At 40.8% G+C, this 5,781-nt stretch overlaps 1 pseudogene; it reads left to right on the top strand.

Moving 5' to 3' along the window:
* Nucleotides 1-1,958: 1,958 nt before the first annotated feature.
* LOC103739959 lies at nt 1,959-2,547 on the top strand (annotated as a pseudogene).
* The last annotated feature ends 3,234 nt before the right edge of the window (nt 2,548-5,781 follow it).

Below are 5,781 nucleotides of genomic sequence, written 5' to 3'. Positions count from 1 at the left end.
GGGAGATAAAGGAAAAGAAAGAATCTGAAAGAGAAGAACAGTAGGAAACAGGAGTTAATAAAGGAGATACAGATAAAAATGGAGTTATTTTTAAAGGGAGGGGGTAGGGAAGGTTGTACAAGGAAACTAGGGGATAAAGGGAAAGATCCTAGGTCAACTAAGTTCCAGGGGACTATGAGCATCTCTCAAAATGTCTTGTAACTGTGGAGAGTCATCTGTCCTCTTGATCAAGGAGGCCATGGAGACCCCATCAAATGGACTTGAACCAGTGTCTAGTCTACAAAGAGGAGGTTCAACACAGAGGAAACAGTTCGTCCATGCTTCCAAGCGAAGCCAGCCATGGTCGAGCAGGACCTTTGACTTACCTTCACATAGGCGGAACTGGTAAATGAAAGGAGCCAGGGGGTCCTCCCAGGCCCATGTGACTCCTGAGGAACAGGTCCTCAAACAGCCTTAAGAGTAAAAATAAATTGGTTTATCTGGGCCAACTGTAGGCTCTTAAACACCCAAAAGGAATGTATAACCAAAGATTAAATAGGTCAATATAATTTTTTGAGTCCATGTGAATAGCTAAAGGCTACATAACAAGAAACAAGGCCAGACAGGAGATACCTTCCTTTGAGTTGTTGGCCAGGGTGGCCCAAGAGACTCTCAGATAGTAACTCAGCATAGAACTGGGAACATGAACAGCAGACCCCAATCTTAGCTAAAGGAATATTGGCAACTGATTGCTGCTAGATGAGGAAGAGCTGATCTTCCTAAAACAAGGAACTGTAGACAGGCTGACTAGATTCAGCAGATGGACTTGCACTGGGGAACAGCTGGGGGCACTGACAACACAGTGGACAGTAACAGGGATGACAGAGTATATGGGCTCCAGTGGGGGTGGAGGCTATGGGAGGGTGCCATTTGGGAAGTGGATTTAAAGATGAATAAGATTGTTTGGGATGTTCTGTATGAAATACACACACACACACAAATCAACAAATAAGAAAAATGAGTTATATAAAAAATAGATTCTTAGCTGGGCACAGTGGTACATGCCTTTAATCCCAGCATACAGGAAGCAGAGGCAGGTGGATGTCTGTGAGATCAAGGCCAGCCTGGTCTGCATAGTGAGTTCCAGGCCAGCTAGGGTTACAGAGAGACTCTGTCTCAAAAAAATACTCTGGGGTTGGGGATATGGCCCAGTATATAAAGTGATTTGTGCACAAATTTGAGGACCTGTCCCCAGCACGCACATAAAAATCTGGGTGTGGTGGAGTGCACCTGTAACCCCAGCACTGGGGGAGTGGAGGCAGGTGGATGTCTGGCACTCACTGACCAGCTAATATTGCCAAATCATTAAACTATAGGTTCAGTGAGAGACTCTGCCTCAAATATAAGGCAGAGGGAGATAGAGGAAGACATGAACATGCATACACATGCATGCACACCCACACACATGAACATATACACATGCATACAACACACACACCATAGATTCTGTGGAATTTCTTAGCGTACAGTCATATTACTTGTGAAGTACAATTTTCTTCTTTCCAGTGCAAGCCACTTGTAGTTGTTTTTCTCAGTTTAGGCACTGCTCAAACCTCTAGTAGGCTGGGGGGTGGGTCCTCCGGGACACAGGACTGGTTGGCGGCTCGCTGCAGGGTGCTGCTGGCTGTGTGGGCGCCGCATATGTCTCTCCCTGAAAAGGGAAGCAGGCTTGGACTTTGGGGTAGCTGTGGCCGGAGCTCGAACTAGAACTTTTCTCAAACTTGTGTGCTGAGGAGACGCAGATGTTGGTCTCGGCTCCTCGGCTGAACTCGGCAGATTGGATCATGAAAACTGTACTGAGACAAAGGAAAGAGTGTGGCGGAAGGCAACATCTATTATCCTGGGCTTGGCAAAAGGAGGAGGACAAGCAGCAGACACCCCCAATCTGAAAAGCAGATGGAAGGTGACAAAGACACTGAATGGGTGGTGGGGAGACGTGCAGCCCTCCAGCCCGCAATCTAGACATGTTAGTAAGAGCCAGTGACAGCTGAATAGACAGAACAAGGATCAGAATTCCCAGATGAAGGCTGTTCATAAGAAAAAAGAAAGAGGACATGGTTGCAACTCAACAGTTGCGTCGAAGGCCATGCAACACGCGGCGGGGGCGGGGGGACACAAAAACTTCTCAAATAATCCAAAGTGGAACACTAGCTTATCAAGTCCCAGCTTGCTTTTTTTTTTTTTTTTTTTCTTTTTGAGACAGGGTCTTCCTGTAGCCCCAGCTGGCCCGGAACTCACTATGTAGACCAGACTGGCCTTGAACTCACAGAGATCCGCCTGCCTCTGCCTCCCAAGTGCTGGGACTAAAGGCGTGGACCACCATGCCCGGCCCCAGCTTGCTTTTTAGCTCAAGATAATCAGACCTATGCTGGAGTCAAATTTAGTGAGCCACCATCCCCAAGTATTCTTCCCAAGCCACCAAGTCACTGGGTTCCTGTTTCCTTTAAACCTTCAGATAAGGAAATAATGACATTTCAATTTAAACTTTTACTTAAAGTACAGGTATAAAATAAGATGAAGTAATAATGTTTAAATTCAGTAATGTTTACATATAGCTACCAGTTGGTCTGAAACTCACTAGAGAATTGTGTAAAATTGCTAATTTACAGATATAATAAACTACTATGTGCTGTGTGCACTGTGATATAATAGTATCGGTGCAACTTAAAATAAACAATTGTACTTGATAGTGTTGCTAACTAAATTCAAGTTTAGGTGGTGAGAAATGGCAATCTTTTCTGTTGTCTCTTGGAAGAATTTTAAGATTTATGGGTTAATGCTAAGAGACTTCTTTGCTGTAAATTGAGTGATAAGCATCAGTTCAGATACACAAAGATGAAAAACGAGTGGATATTTCAGTTAAATGTTCTAGGGAGACTCAAACTATAACACAACCATTAATCTACTGCCAAAAGAACTTGGGAAATTTTCTTAATAGCGGCATCTTAATATGTTGTACAGTGGTGAATGTGTAAAGGGAAGTTGGGGCTTATTAGAATGAGGCACAGTGACCATTTCTTAAAAGCAGCAGATGGGCATTTATCAACAGATGCACCAATACTTTTTTCAGAAGCAGAAATAGCGTCGAAGATCACCGAATAGCTTTCCGAAGGAAATTTTTGTATTGGCACAAGCTATTTTGGGTGATCTGGTCTCATCCCTACAAAGCTTGCTAGAATCAGGGAGCTTTATGATGTGAAAATTTTAAGTACCTAGGGAAGAAAGAGCCATGTAAATATATGTAATAAGTTTGTAACATATATAAAGTTTTCTTGGCTATTGTCTTATGAAATAGACTGTTTTAAATATGAATTTGATGAATGTAAGACCGTGAACTGTTTTTACAGTACGGTTCCCAGTTGATTTTAAAGACTGCCCCTGTGTTTAAGTGCCAGTGTGTGTAATTGATTTGATTGTACATTATACTTCAAAGTAAATTTTATTGTAATAAGTTTTATAACTGAAAAGATAGCACCTGCTTAGACATTTCCTATTTTTGAGAGATGTAAAATGCAGCACAAGACCCCTGCTCCCCCATCTTTAAACCCAAAGATTTATTATGGCTTCATCAACCCTAATGTGACTGAGGATAAAGTAGGACCCAGGGGACTACTTAGACAAAAAGATGTGATGTCTTTTTTGTAATGCCCCAACATTTTTCCAACTTTAGGGGTAAGTACTTGTACTACAGTTAACCCAAATAGCAGGTTATTTTTCATTGCTATAAGCAATGTAGCTGTTCTATTTCTTCAAATAAGTTCAGATGAGATACTGGCCAAATTAAAAACTGAATATCCTAAAGGACAAATTTGTATCGTACTTAAAGCACATGATCTTAATTTGGAACATGAAATAAAAATTTCCCTCCTCAAAAAAGGAAAAAAAAAAAACAAAACCCAAACCAAAAAACCTTTAGTAAGCTTTTGGATAACAGTGATGGACTGAATCTCCTTGTATTCCTGAATTTAGAAGGACAGTTTCTGCCTCTCACATGGGATTTGGTGACTGACTGCTTGTGATGATGCTCATTATGTTAAGTTACCTTCACTCCTTATTTCCTAGATTACTTTCATAAACAGATGTTGTATTTTATCAGCTGTATTTTCTGCATTTTATTTATTTAGATGAGCTCAGAATCACTGAATGCTTAATGGTTCATCACCTTTATTCTGTAAATATAGTGAAAATCTTAAACTGAAATTTGCATTTTGAGACCTATGGCTATAGCTCAGTGGTATAGCATTTGTCTCATAGGTGTTAGGTCCTAGATTCAATCCCCAGTACTGCCAAAAATAGCTGCATTGTGAGGATAGTCATGGCATAGTACCCTTCTTGTGTTGGTGGTTTCAATTTGCTAACATTTTTAAAAGAATTTTTGAGTATGTTAATGAGGGATGTTTGTGAATTTCTTTTTAATATCTTCATCTGCCTTAAGTCATCTGGCTTTCTCCATCTTCTGAAAGATTTTATACAGGATTGACATGACTTCTTTCTTAAACACTTGTAGACTTCTCCAGTGCAGATCTTTCAGATCATGAATTCTATTTTCATAACAAATGCAAGACTGTTCCTTCTTGAGTTAGCTTGGATAATCTGTGCATTTCAAGAACTTTGCTGGTTTCATAAATGTCTAAGATCTTTGGTATAACGTTGGTCGTTATGTTTATTGTCTTTTGTTTTGTTTTGTTTTTGAGACAGGGTCTCACTGTAGCCCCACCTGTGCTGAATTTACTATGTACTGTGGCTGGGTTTAGATTGCTAATCCTCTTCCCTCCGCCTCCTAAATGGCTGGATTACAGGTGGATGCCACCACCACTTGCTCAACCACTAATCTAAGGAATACTTTTAACTTTCCCTAGAGGAGTTTTTATTATCTGAAGACAATTAATTTATAATTAATGCCCATGATGCATAAACATCACCATATTTCTTATTTCTATCCTGAGACATCTTACCCTCACACCTGTGTCTCCTAGAATGTCACACAAATGTTTCTGTGTATTTTCCTTAACTTTCCTTCCATGGGACCTCATTTAAAAGACACTCAGGATGCAGAGGCACGTGGATCTCTCTATGAAATCAGACCCAGCCTGGTCTAGCTGGGGATTACAGGGAGACACAGTCTCAAAAAAAAAATTAAAAAATAAAAGATGGAGAAATTCCCCTGTGATTTTTACTGCATGAAATAGCAAGTGCTTGGGCAGGTGTCCAGTCACTGGCACTGCACACAGGTTTGCCATCTGCAATGCTCAAGACCTATCCATGAAAACAGTTTACAAAAGAATGGTTTTAAGTAAATTTATGATTTTTGTGGGAGGCTGCACTTACTCCTGACCACATGTTAAAGTTTTCCTGTTTTTTCTATGGTGAGCACACCCACAACACTGTCACAGCTGGAAAATAGTTAAGCTACCATTGAACCCAGTAAAGAAAAGAGACATCTAGCCTTTCCACAAGAGTTTCGATACAAGAAGTGGGTTATAAAGTTGTGGAGTCCCAAAAGAAGAGGATGCTGTGGTGAGTCAAAGGAAATAACTGTAGGCGATCAGCTTGGAGGAAGAAACTGAAAGATTTGTGTTCTTAGGAGCTGGGAGTTCAGAGGTCAGGTTTTTCAGTACTAGAAGTAACATTTTTCCTGACTTTTTATGCGTATGAATGTTTTCCTTTGGTGCATGTGTATACCATGTACCTATGGAGGCCAAAAGAAGGCATTGGAGTCCATGGAACTGAAGTTACAGTAGC

The sequence above is a fragment of the Nannospalax galili genome, unplaced genomic scaffold, assembly GCF_000622305.1.
Source record: "Nannospalax galili isolate Female #2095 unplaced genomic scaffold, S.galili_v1.0 scaffold619, whole genome shotgun sequence".
In the NCBI taxonomy this organism is placed as follows: domain Eukaryota; kingdom Metazoa; phylum Chordata; class Mammalia; order Rodentia; family Spalacidae; genus Nannospalax; species Nannospalax galili.
The sequence above is the reverse complement of the archived record's forward strand: the minus strand, read 5'-3'. Positions and strand labels throughout refer to the sequence as shown.